Consider the following 14,723-nt stretch of genomic DNA (forward strand, 5'->3'; position numbering starts at 1 on the left):
TGTAAAACTTATAAAAGTTGTGGGCTTGTTGATGTGTTGGGGGAGGAGAGATGGAGGAAAGACTGGAAAAAAAAAAGAGTCAAAGTAATTAAGTAAATATGAATGAAACAAGTAGTTAAGGACACATGAAGGGGCCAGCTCTTACAACAATTTTGTATAATCTATTTTTTAGCAATTATAATAAAATTTTGAGCATTTTTAGGGGGACCATAGTGCCCCATTGTAAAACGTAGCTCCAAGCATATATTACTCAATGAGATTGGACCACTTGATGTGAAAAAATAAAAATAAAAAACAGTCCCTAAACACATGTTAAGACATTGTGGGGGTTTATTGATGATTGTACAAACAAAGTTGATTAAAATACAATGTTGTTATCACCTTAATATACTTATTATTGTAAAAAACTACAAGCTCTCTAAAATTGATTGGTGATGAATGAATGAGAGCTGAATTGTTATAGAATAATTACAAAGACTGAGTTTATATACAAACCTAGAGAGAGAAGAAAATATCTAAAACAGAAAATTAGTTTTGGAGGGAAAAGATTTCCATCTAATCACTGATCAACACGTGGAGACTCTAACAAACGGCTATAGCTGATGGCACGTGAGATAGAAGCATGTTTTCACTTAAGCAATGCGTCGTCGTTTCCATCAGGCCTGAATCATGAATATAACAAAACGGTGCCGTAGCAATCCAATTTAGGAATTCTTCATTTAAATCAAACACTGCCGCTTCATGCTTGACTTTCTCTTCATTTTGAACATTTATCATCCATATATAATTTTTTCCCCTTGATTATGCATTCTTTGTTTGATTTTATCTTTTTTTTTTTTTTTAAAGTTAAAATACTATAGGAATAATGTAGATACTGTAAAATAGTTTAGTAATGAAAGACACTGATTTTTTTTTTTTTAACAGCCTTATTCTGCTTAGAAATGTAAGTAGTAGCACTGAAAAATTATTTTTAATTTTTTGTGTGCAATAAACGCGTATGAGGCAAGTCAGCATCATCAAGGGTAAAGCTGAAATAAAACCTTTGTATGATCTTCCTCCAAATGTTGTGTTAGCAACATACTCTATTGAACTGAGTAATGCTGTGAACACATAAAAATGAACAACTTTGTGCCATAACTCACCATGTGGTAAGTTGTGACTAGTAGATGTGTGATAGTGGGCTATGTGGGGACACACTTTCACTGCTCACAACTCGTCACATGGCGAATTGTGGCACAAAGTTATGCATTTTTATGTGTCCCTAATATTACTTGATTGAACTTCTCAATTTTTGTTGTGTATGTAAGAAGTAGTGTCTACTCTACTTCTTCCATAGCATAAGGTCAGGTTGAACTATATGCTTAAATTCTAATAAGGAGCAATTTGTATTGCATCAAACTGAGGATCCCTCCTCCTTCCCCCCTAATAAGTGTTATATGTAGTACAGTTATAATTCAATCATAGTCGATTTCTTGTTGGAGTTAATTTATTAGCATTTTATAACACAAATCACTACTTAGTTAATTGAGGCAATATCGAACCTGTTCGATCCCTATAACCAATATCATAATACTGGTTTTTAAAGTTTTATACTTTATAGAGGTTTACTTGTACAAAATAGCTAGCACATCTACCTCCAACTCCCAAAACTATGTTCAAGTCAATGCAATGAACTGAATCAATGCTTTCAACTATTAGTTTATAAGCATAAAACAATTTTTTTACAATTTTGGGGTAGTTTTTGTCAATCATAGAAAATAATTTCCTTTGATTAATATTTTCAGTTGCACCAAGCACTGAAATTATTTTTCAAAAAATAATTTATACTAAAACAAACAGGTTTAAGGAGCGTAATTCAAGAATATTAAGAAAATCTCTTCATGCTGTACATTCCAAGTTAATAGAGCAATTATAATGGTGCTAACAGATACCATCAAACTAGGGAATAAAAAAATATTGATACATATAAAAACCCATAGGGGTTTTCCTAATTGTCCAAAGATCTCATGAGATCTATGAGGTCTTGGGCTCAAACCTCCTAGCCCATATCTTGGAATCATCCCAAGAGATTTTTCTCTATAAAAAAGAAAATCCCAACACAGAGTGTAAGCCTTCCCTCCACATGGCAAATTTGAGTTAAGAGATAGACCTACAACAAATTTTGATTCATTGCAAGAATGATACAAGTGAAGTATTTGTACTTTAAAGATTTCATTATTAATTGATTTAGATAAATAATTATATCTTGAAGCATGTTCTCATTCAAAGTATTTAGACAACTAGTTTACCCGAAGTACCAACCAACTTGTTGCTAAAGTTACACCCTTCGTTAGGATTGAATGGTTGTGTATAGCAATTATAGTAAGGCTAACCTGTCCTTGGCCAATGGCCAACCTATTGTCATTGGTAGGCCTAAAATATAAACGAACAATATTAACAATCTTTTCTACTTATTATTGGTGAAACGAGATTTTAAATAACATGATACCATATATATATATATATATATATATATATATGTTTAGAGTTAGGAAAAAACGAGATTTTAAATAACATGATACCATATATATATATATATATATATATATATATATGTTTAGAGTTAGGAAAATACATAATTTTTATTTTAAAATGAATCCTCTTCATTCTTATGGTGAAGAGGATCCTAATTGGGGGAACAAGGAACATGATAGGGAATTCATTGCTTTATATTCCACTATCTGACTATTGAAATGCAAAACATAAACCCAAGGGGTTGGCCAAGTTGGTTGGGCTCTTGGTCTTAAAGTGCTTGTACTGAGCTTGACTAGGTGTGCTCCCTAGTTTGAGTCCTGCTACCTGCACTTTGAAAAGAATTTCCTAGGCCAGTGCTTTACCCCTTCGTGGGCTCACCCGGCACGAACAGTGATTAGTCTCTGGTTGAAAACCTTAAGAAAACACTGTGGGAAATCAAAAAAAAAAAAAAAATGCGAAACATATATTACACAATGGTATAATGCAATAATCAAAGAGACATCACCATACACAAACATCAGTACAAAATACAATCACATGGAACTTCGGGCAGAATGCACATGATCTATGATTTTCTTGTCAGACAGATCAAGCATCATACTTGCACCATTCCTGTAGAGTTGGGGTCACAACTTCAACATTTTTCGTGTTAAAATTGTTGACTAGTTCATAAGATGTAATCCATGTCAGTCTGGTATCATATTAGCAAGCTAAAATCCTTGACGGCAAGTAAATTTAAATGAGAGGTGATAGTGCAAGAAATTTTATATGTTAAAAATAAGTAACAACAGTATATCACATACCTGCCTCTGCCTGGTAGACAAATACAACAGTCATCAACCAAGCAATAACATCCGCACCACATGTATTTAAAAATGCAGAATGTTAAAAATTTGCAAGAATAGATCACCCACTACCATCATGCTAGAAATGGTCCTAAATAAATGTCTATGACAACATAAACCAAGACAACTGCATTTAATAATGGTCAGGAAATATCATGTTGGAGCAATTTTATGGTGCTAAAACTGCCTCATAGGGTTTGTACTTTTGACAATGTTAGCATTTGAAATCTTTTTGTCTTGTTTCTAGTATAGGTTGATTATCTTAGGCCTTAGCTAATAAAGATCCCAATTTCAACATACATTTCTAAGTTCTAACTCTGTATTGCACAGGATTCAGTTCTAAAATCTCTCTTTTTTGATAATTAGTTCTAAAATCTCTCTAGTCTGTCATTTTGGTGTTCCCTTCATTTCAACTTGCCTGATTCTACAACAGCGTGATTTTTATCCAAATTTATTGAAACCGTCAAATTCAACTATTACAATTTTCTCCTACCACAGCCCTCCACCAACTTTCTTCCTTTCTTCTTCTCTCTCTATCAAAGGGTTGACATGAAAGATTGTGGTTTTCAATTAGCAATCACTTGAAATTTTGCTCTTAAAATAGGAAATTAGAACATATAAGACGATCTAGTTTTGCTTTTCTTCTCTAACAGACATTTGTGTATGCCTTGATCACTTCTATTTACCACAGGGATTAGCCTTCACTACCTGGCTTCAGTTGCCGTTTTACAGCTTCTTGCTTGCCTTTCTCTTTGACAGAGAAGTCATGTTCTCTCAGAGCCTCACAGGTGGAAGTTAGGTGATCTTAGCTGCTTTGAGTTTCAATCCTGACCTGCACATCAGAAATCACTAATTTCAAACCCTTAGATCTACACGGCCCTTTTACATTTTGTGCACCTAAATACATTTTAAAGCTCTCCCCGTTACATATCAATACCTCATGTCATGTGTATACAGCGTTGGCTATATTTGTACATCATGCTCCAAGTTGAAATATGAAATAGCACGTTATTTAAATGCAAAGCTTGCTGCACGTTAATGTATCATGCTAAGAAGGTGTACGTAATTTCTAGAAATTGCATAAATGACATACCCTACTATCAATTTTTCGAAGCTTTCAAAAAACGTGTTGATATTTTGCCCATCATTTCTCTGAATTTTTATTAGATCATAGAAGCTCAATATATCATTTATACTCCAGTTAAATCGAGAATCAATGTACAACTTTCTTCAACAACAAAAAAAGGACAACTTTCTTCAACAACAAAAAAAAAAAGGACAACTTTCTTCACACGAACACTGATGATGCCGGAAAAACCACCAGTGAGCTACACGATACTCACACACTAAACAGCACCTGCACAACAAAAAAGAGATAACAAACCAGAGAGCACCGGTGTGGTGCCGGCCAAATACCCTCCGAATGTCAAGTTAGAACTTATTTCAACTCTAGAGTGCTAGAAAGGGGTTAATTATGCGTACCTCGATTTGTGAGAGTATTGAGGCTTTTATAGTAGTTGAAGATTGACTTTTCTTTTTTGGAATAGAAGTCTTTTTCATATAGGAGTCCGTAGATCGCGGAACCCTTTCCTTGTAGGAGACTAACATTTAGCGTGGGATACAAGTTATTTCCGTATATACCTATACGTGATGGCCAAGTCATGGTTCTGTTAGAACCGTCAACCTCACTCCCGTCAGCCTTCTTTAGACCCGTCAGCCTTCTTTAGACCCTTCAGTCTTGAAGGGTCATCGGCCCACTTCATGCCCTTCAGCATAAGCCGAAGGATTACAGGTGACAGCTTATACATGTTTCCAATCTATACCCATCAAACACTATACAAAAAAAGTGAATCTTTACGTCAAGAAGGGTTTGTTTTGTCCCAAGGAGACATGCTTGAATGGAAATCCTCGTAGTGGTTTTCTTTTGTCTGACTTGCAGCATAACCAAACCCAAGTTGCCAGATCTTATTGTTTTTTTTTTTTTTTTTTTTTTTTTACCTATTGTGGCATAAACATATTCTGATACTACTCAGGAACCATACTAATGAATCAAAACCAAACAACAATATAAAGGAAGCAGTGACAATTTCTTGAATTCATTTTAAAACCCTTCTAGGCACATGCCAGCAGAACATACAGTACAACCAAATTAACCCTTCTAGTGCAGGTAGTCTGGATTTTTACATATCAGTTAATCATAAAATAGCTGTCCTAATACTGCTATGTTTTGTCCCTTCGAAGCTTCAGCAAATGAGAGCTTTTGGGGGAATCCTATTAGCCACAGGCCAATTCTCAATAAACTCAATTCTTCGAAAAAAAAAAAAGATGCGAAACTTGTTCTCATAAGCAAGATTTCTATATCAAAAAATAGAAGGAATGATTTTTTAAGATCATTTGAAGAAGATGATATAAAAACTTAAATAATAATTATAATCAATATGTCTACGTTACAATGTTTTGTTAATTACCTATTGCAGTCAAGATCATCTGCTAAGATAGAAAACCAAAATACAAGTTTCTGCAAATGCAGTATGAATTGAATGAAATAACACATTCTAATATTTGTTTACTTACCAGCATGTATGTCAGGTGTAGGCGTGTAGCAGCAGCCGTGGCATCAAAAATAACAGAAACAGATTGATAATCCAATGCTAAAGCGTCAAAGGCAGTCTGCCTGATGCAATTTGGAGTTTGAACACCAAGAAGCAGAGGTTCAAACTAGAAGCTGTAAATACAAACTTAACATGCATGCAGCACTATCTATAAAAAGTTTAAATCTCCAGATTCTAAGGTTCACAAACCAGTACTGATAATTAGATTATTAATCTCAGCACCCTGAAGTAAAGAATGAAGATGTGTAGCAAAGAAAGCACTAAAGCGCGTCTTCACCAATTTATAGTCTCCTTCTTTGATCAACAGACCATCAAGATTCAAGATCAACCAGTTCAGCACCCACACTTCCCTTAACAGCTGAACCCACTTTCCCAGCAGCATACCAGTCAGTGGCGGCAGAAGAGTTCAACATCTCTGCCTTCCTAGTGTATCATGCTCACGAACAACCATAAACCCAACTTTTTTTTTTTTGGCGAAAATGCACTTTTGGTTCCTACATTTTGGACCTATTCTCAATTTGGTCCCTAAATTGATTTAGCTCCTAAGTCAGTCCCTGATTTTTAAAAATCGTTTTTAAAATAGTCCAGAAACAGATTGATAATCCAATGCTAAAGCGTCAAAGGCAGTCTGCCTGATGCAATTTGGAGTTTGAACACCAAGAAGCAGAGGTTCAAACTAGAAGCTGTAAATACAAACTTAACATGCATGCAGCACTATCTATAAAAAGTTTAAATCTCCAGATTCTAAGGTTCACAAACCAGTACTGATAATTAGATTATTAATCTCAGCACCCTGAAGTAAAGAATGAAGATGTGTAGCAAAGAAAGCACTAAAGCGCGTCTTCACCAATTTATAGTCTCCTTCTTTGATCAACAGACCATCAGGATTCAAGATCAACCAGTTCAGCACCCACACTTCCCTTAACAGCTGAACCCACTTTCCCAGCAGCATACCAGTCAGTGGCGGCAGAAGAGTTCAACATCTCTGCTGTTAAATATTAGCATTGATATACCATGTTGAATATTAACAAACGCAATGTGTTATACCATGTTGTGTATGCTAGAGTGGATGCGGAAGAGGAAGCATAGAATAGGAACATCAAGAACATGAGGGTTACGTGGTTCAGCCTTGACGGCCTACATCCACGGAGGAATCCCTTAAGGGCTACATCTTTATTGTGTAGGAGTGTAGTACAATAACCCTTGTGTTACAATGAACCCTAACATGAGTATATATAGGCGACTAAACCCTAGACTACTAGTACAAGTAGGACTGGGCTTGGGCCTATTACATTGGGCTAATATATGTTTAATATATATCTCTAACACCCTCCCTCAAACTCAAGGCAGAAGCTCGATGAAGGCTTGAGGTTGGATAAGCATGAGAAGATCACTTGGAGATGCCTTGAAGAATGCCTTTGAAGAAACCACAATGAATAATGTGCCAATTGACCAATTTTGGAGCTTCAAATGAAGAAACGGAGTCCAAAATTGGAATCTACGCGAAAAACTGAGCAAGATAGGCCCTTTCGGAAATTTTGACTTTTGGTCAAAGGTCAACACAAAAAGTCAAAGTCAACGGATTTGGTCAAAGTCAACGGTCAGTGCTCACGGGTCAGATCCGGGTAGTCCGGGTCGGGTCGGTCCGGGTCAACAGTCAACTAGGTGACGTGGTGCTGACGAGGCGACACTGCTGACGTGGCGAGCTGCGTGGCTGATGACGTGGAATTAGGGCTGACGTGGATCAAGCTGACGTGGCAATTGATGACGTCAGATGACATCAGCCGCAGTTTCCGGCGCGTGACTGGAGCGTGCAATGTTCACCGGCGCGTGGAGGAGAAGCCCGAAATCCCAGTGGCGCGTTGTGGCGCGTAAGGTGTCAGATGGCTGCCGAAATTTCAGGTTCTGTTGATCGGTCGACGAGGAGGCCGCAGGGGTGGCGCGTGTACCAAGAAGACGATCTTGAAGTGGGAATCTGAGGCGGCGCGTGGGTGATTTTCCAGAGCCAGTTGCAGCGCGTGGTGGCGCGTGGCAGTGCTTCTGGTGACCGGAGTTCTGGATTTTCCTCACGGGAGGCCGAGGAGCACGTATGTGGGGTTGATTTCTTCAGGCATAGTCTTGATTTGCACAGATCTGATAAGGAGAGGCACATATTGCTTGGGCTTGAGGATCTAGACACGGCAGTGAGCCATGGTGGCTGCATGATGCCGTGGGGTCTGGATTTGAAGCTAAGCGGGGGCATTGTGAATCTGTGCTATGCATGTATGAATCTTCTTTGCTGTGTAGAGATTTGTTTGATGCCAAGAACGAAGTTTGGCTCTGATACCATGTTAAATATTAGCATTGATATACCATGTTGAATATTAACAAACGCAATGTGTTATACCATATTGTGTATGCTAGAGTGGATGCGGAAGAGGAAGCATAGAATAGGAACATCAAGAACATGAGGGTTACGTGGTTCAGCCTTGACGGCCTATCAGCCGCAGTTTCCGGCGCGAGAAGAAAGGGAGGAATCCCTTCCTAGTGTATCATGCTCACGAACAACCATAAACCCAACTTTTTTTTTTTTAATATGATCATCACCATCAATGTAAGGGTCGTCAATGGACCGGGTCAGGCCGACCCGGCCCATTTTTACTTGGCCCACGGGCATAATGAGTTATTAACTAGTTAATGGACCGAGCCGGGTTGGGCCGAAAGAGAAAACCCCAGCCCATGACCCTGCCCATGGGCAATGCCCATTTTGTCTTTAGCAAGCTGCGCTACCAGGTTAGACCTAATGGGCTATCAATGGGCTTGTGTTAGCATATTATTTTATTATTTTTATAAGGAAATAATCAATTTTTTATAAGAGAATAATCAATCTATTTTTACAAAGGAAAGAATCAAAGAATTTAATACTTAATTACAAATTTGTTTTTACAGTCAAATCTATATGAATTTTTGTTTTGTTGACGGAAACCTATTTATTTATTTTTATTAAGGCTTTAAATAGTTTTTTATTTTTATCTTTAATAAAAAAAATGTCAAATGGTTAATTCAAATTTGCTAGACTACTAAATATATATATATATATTTAGTAAACTAAGTTTAGCACAATTACTTTAAGTATCTTAGTGGTTGGGGAAGTTCTCTTAAGGAATTCCTCTATAATATCTCAAGATCAATCCTTCATACACCTCCTATATATCATTATGAATTATGAGTTATTGGGCTGGGCAACAGGTTGGGCTAATCGGCTGGGTTACTGGGCTAGCCCACACGGTACCCATGGGCATTAAAACTAACCCACGGTCTTACCCACTGGGTTAGTGGGCTAACCATTGGCCTCAATAACAACGGGTCGGGCCGCCCATTAGCCTGGTGGGCCATCAGGTTTCTGGGTCGGGCTGTGGGCCATGGGCTATTTGATGACCCTTACATCAATGCTATTGAATTTATTAAGAAAAACAAAAAGAAACATTCACAATCAATAAATTAAAATGCCTAATTTAACCACTCTACCATAAGGTTACTAGTGTATCATTCAATAATACTAATAAATTGAATTTTTTAATAATAATAATATAAGAAACCATAATCCCCTATTATTATTGTAACAACAATTTCTATATTGTCGTACTCATCAAATAATTAAATTGGAACTCTTCCATATTGATGAAAAGATGAAGGAGAGTAACTTAAGATAGTTCAATCATGTCCAAAAGATTAAAAAAATTGATTCAAGTATAATTTATTCAAGTTGAAAGAACGAAAAATGTAGAAAAAGATTAATTTTTTTTATTATAAAAACATCAACATTTTTTTTTTTGGGAGAATTAAAAGGTAAAAAATACAAGTAGAGGACCCTAACTAATTTGTTGAAGATCCATAGCCAACCCCAAAATTTGGAATTAAGGCTTCTTGTTGTTGCTTCTTTGGTATTTGTTTGTTTCACACCAGGTAAAGTGTTTTTTAAATATTGTGAGGCCTATTATGAAGTTCAAAGTGGCTAGAGGTGATTCTATTTTTCTTTGATTTGATAATTGGCATATAGATGGGCCTTTGTATCAGAAGCATGAGCATTAGAGCATAGAATGGTTAATGACACCGGCAGGAAGTTAAATGCTAAGTTGTCCAACTCCAACATGATTCAAAATGGGCCACTCCTCGAGCAAGGTCAGAGCAGCTTGTTCAAATTCAAAGTAGCTTATTTGAAATCCAAATTTATGATAAGGATAATCAGTAAGTAGGAGTGCCTACTAGTCTGCTACTACTAATGGAAAGTTTTATTGCTAATAGGATGAATTGTGCTGCTGTTGATTGGTGGAATGGTATTTGGTTCTCTCTAGTCACGTTCCAAAGCATTCCTTTATCTCATGATTAGCAGGAAATAACCCGAAATTCCCAATCTATGAGAGACAAAAAATAGAGAAAATACACGTCAAAGAAAAATAATCAAACGCACAAGAAAATATTTACGTGGTTCGGCAATTTGTCTACATTCATGGAGTTACAGGAATTTTACTATTATCAAGAAAAAATACAAAAATGCGGCAGTACACTTTTTCTCTCTCTCAAAAAACTACAATAACAAACATAATCACCAAAGTAACGTTTTTTACATTCTGTGCATAGGATTCACAATAGGCTACAAAACGGGCCAAAAATTGTCTATGAGCGCTACAACTTGGGCCGACAAGCCCAAGCCTCTACTCCATGAACTAAGCCTCAGAAAATCTCCCATTAAAAAACCACACAACATTATTCGAATCGAGTCGGGTTGTCAACCGAATCAAACATAACTAGGCTCTACAATACCCAACATAGCCATCAAGGACAGATTGATCACAAGGTCTAGAATGGCTAAATGGGGTTATAAGGGTGAAATGCTTTGCATTTTTTGTAGAAGTAGGATGGAATCGAATACATTCTTTCATTTCTCTATTACAAAAAAATATGAAGAATTCTATACAGTTGGTTTTGTGCTCTAATTCTTATTCATTCTTTAAATTCCAAAAGGTGAATAAATCCAACTCAGCTGAACCCAAAAATCTAGTTCTTCTAGGCTTTTTAGTTCATAGAAGGTATAGAATTTCTCGGCTCAGAAGCAATGATTGAACTTAAATTTTTAACATGCTCTATAGCCTTTTCCCTACATTTTCTTAGCAAGCAAACAGAGCTATCCATCTTCCTTATGCCTCAAATCAATCATTTATCTACAGTAAAATTTGAAAGAAAAAAAAAAATCATGGAAAAAAACAAATTAAAGCCCATTAACTCATAAAGCAAATAATGCAAACAATGTTTATCAAACAAATAAATAAAGCGAACAATAACAGAGAAAAGTGAATAGAACGAAAAAGTGTACAAACCCAAATAACAAGATTGCCACGCTGCCTAGCGACCTCAACGGCCTCGATTACATTAGGGACTATGGCTCTTCATCCATTCAGTGGCACCTGACCGTCCTCATCTATAAAATCTTTCTACCAAAAATTGAAAAACTAAAAAAGCAACTTCAGATTTTTATTTTTTTGGTGAGAGAGAGTGCGTGTGAGAGGACCCGCATGTCCTCAACAAGTAGAGCTGTGTGTTTCCAATTTTCCATTTATCTTTCATGTTCCAAAATCCAAAAAAAAGGGCTTTTAATAAATCTTTTTTCCAAACCAAAACAAAATTTTCAATGAGAAATGGAAGATAGGCCTCGCTTTGCTTTTATTGCTTGATAAAATTTTGTACATATTCTTTTTTTTTTTTTTTTTTTTTTTAATTTGCACTTTTTTCAACTATTCCTCATACAAAAATGTAAGGATGACTTGTTACTAGTATAGTAGTGTTACCTACCTGGATAAGATAGGCGCATCTTTCCCACACTCCATTCATGCATATATATATATATATATCATGTATGTAACAAATACGTGATACAAAAAAATAGAAACGCAAACACTGACGACATGACATCAATAATCAAACCACTAATTATAAACAAATTACACACCATGGCTACGGCTATATATAGCTATGGCTATGGACTATGGAGGTAATGAAATGAGACCCACTATTTTGATCGGTGTTGGAATTTAGAGAATAACGTTTTCAGGATCAGCGATCGTCTAAATTTTATTGTACGTGACCGCAACCTAAGGATTTCGTTTGGAAATCTTAGATTCTAATACTATATATATATATATATATATATATGTAACATACAACAAGAAGAAGGTAAGGACATGCAGTGAAGAAGCCGCTGTGTACGTGGGATTTAAGTCTTACGAATTTTGCAAAGGAATCTGAACTCGTTGCTGCATTTGACAGCACAGGACAGTTGATTTCGAGACATTGTCTTTGAAGGTGATTCAAAGCGCATGCATGGTTAGTTTATTATGGAGGCGCTACATTCGCGTGAAGAGGATAGCATGGATTACAAACAGACTTAAAAGTATTGGCTTCTAAATAATTTGAATATCTCTTTGTAGTTGAATTTTCTCCTAAACTACAAATCAAATGAAAATTTATTTTATTATCTTGTTATATATCCAATAATCTTCTAGCAAAAAGATTAATTATTGTTGTTAATTAAAAAGATTTATCCAAAGTAAAATAAAACATGTAAAGACAAATAGACAAACAAAAAGAACTAAAATATTAGTTTAAAATAAATTTATTAGTTTTCATGATTTAACATTAACTAATTGTGTTTATCTGGCATGACTGTGCATGGATTGGATTGCTTGAGTTGATGGAAAAATTTTCGACCAAACTACCAAGGTTGGAAAAATTCCAAACCATCATCGACTCACCAACCTCCAAAAATGGTGGGTAAGTTGAAAATTTGGGTAGGTTAAGGGAAATTTTTTTTTTTCAAGCCCGCTAGCTATTGACTCACTAACTTCCAAAAATGGTGGGTAAGTTAAAATTTTGGATAGGTTGAGAGAAAAATTTTCATCTAAGCCCACTAGTTGCCGACTCATCAACCTCCAAAAATGGAGAGTTAGCTGAAAATTTGGGTGGTTTCAATTTTGCAAGTTGGGTGGGTTAGCTTTAGTTATGAGTAGTATACTAAACCTTAAAATTTATTTTACCATTTATGAATAAATTTGAGTTGTATTTCCTATAAATCCTATAAATCATTGAAGAAAATCATAATGTGACTCACTTTCCCATTCATCAAACTTCAAATGTCTTAAGTTATACCCATAAAAGAAAAATGTCTTAAGTTATGACTTAAGAGTACTTTCTAAATTTTTCTTTGCATTAAAAAAGAGAAAAAAAAATGGTATGAGTACTATATCCTTGTCATTATGTATGCTTAAAAATATGTTGAGAAAATATCATTCATTTTTCATATATATATATATATATTAACGTGTGTAAATCATGGAGTTAACCAAAAATAAATAAAAAATAAAATCTTAAATTTGATATAAGATAAAATCTAAAAATAGATGAATATATCTAGGCAGGTTGGGTTGGATCTTTGTGGTTTTAAAAACTCAACTTGCCATCTAACCCAACCTACTGCTTTAATGGTTAAACCTACTTAACTCGCTTGAAAATCATTGTCATATCTATGCAGGTGTTGAGGGAATCACAAAAATGTGTCTTTTAGTGTGTTATATTAATTAGGTCACTAATTAATCTTAATTCCCTCCAAATTTTGTTGTATGCATGATTTAATATATTCTATATTTGGTTTTGTTTCAACTTTCTGCCCCTATTTTTTTCCTCAGCTTCTATCACTAATGTTTCTTTGTACTTTTTTTTTTTTTTTTAATTTAAGAATTCATCTTACAGAACAAGAGAATATGATGTTGGAAGAAGCAACTCACTTTTTTTTTTAATTTATATATATATATATATATATATAAGTCATTCTTTTAAATAATTGGCAATTGGGAAAAGAAAAAAAAACAAAAAAACAAAAACAAAAATTATCTAATCATAGAATTTTCAATTTTGGGGATTTTGTTAGTCTTTGAAATTTTATAACTCTGCGATGTCAATAATTTATTGCTTTAAAACTCACTTAGCTCAACAGTGGTATAGTACTAGTAGAAAAATATATAACCTCTGAGCTTTGAACGTGCTCGGGTCTTATGAATAGAAAATTTTGACAACTAAAAAAACAAAAAATCTGAACATGCGTGTAGTGATTATTAAGGCCATGTTTGGATGCATATTTTTCATCACTCAATTTTCATCACTCAATTTTCGTCACTCATCATTCATCACTTATTACTCATCACTTTAAAATACTACACTCATTTGGTACCATCCACTCATCACTTTAAAATACTACACCTATTTGGCACTATCACTCAATATTTTTCACATTATTTGTGGGCCACATACCTGTCACTCGGTGTATTTTTTTTTATACCCAAAAACACGAACCAGAAAGGAGAAAAAAAAACAAAAACCGAGACAACCCAGGAAAAAAAAAAAAAAAAAACCGAGACCCAAGAAAAAAAAAAAAAAAGTCCTGAGACCGAACCAGGAAAAAAAAGGTAGATTGGTCAAAAAGGTACGTCTGAGTTATGACTAGTTGATCCCTTGTGTATGTTTAATTACAAAAATATCATTGAGTTATGAAAACTGAAAACAACTAAAATGTGTTTTCAATTTTTATAATTCATCACTCAAAAATCAAAAAATTGAGTGATGAAAACAAAGTGATAGTGGTGCCAAACGGACTTCTCGCTATGGGTCTCATCATTTTTGAGTTATAAATTATAAAACAAAAAATTAAGTTATAAAAATAGGC

General features: G+C 35.1%; 1 pseudogene; it reads right to left on the reverse strand.

The window, feature by feature from the left end:
• Nucleotides 1-5,823: 5,823 nt before the first annotated feature.
• Nucleotides 5,824-11,564, reverse strand: LOC112019320 (probable inactive nicotinamidase At3g16190; annotated as a pseudogene).
• Between the last annotated feature and the right edge of the window lie 3,159 nt (nucleotides 11,565-14,723).

Source organism: Quercus suber, unplaced genomic scaffold, assembly GCF_002906115.3.
Source record: "Quercus suber isolate HL8 unplaced genomic scaffold, Cork oak 2.0 scaffold_49, whole genome shotgun sequence".
Taxonomy (NCBI): domain Eukaryota; kingdom Viridiplantae; phylum Streptophyta; class Magnoliopsida; order Fagales; family Fagaceae; genus Quercus; species Quercus suber.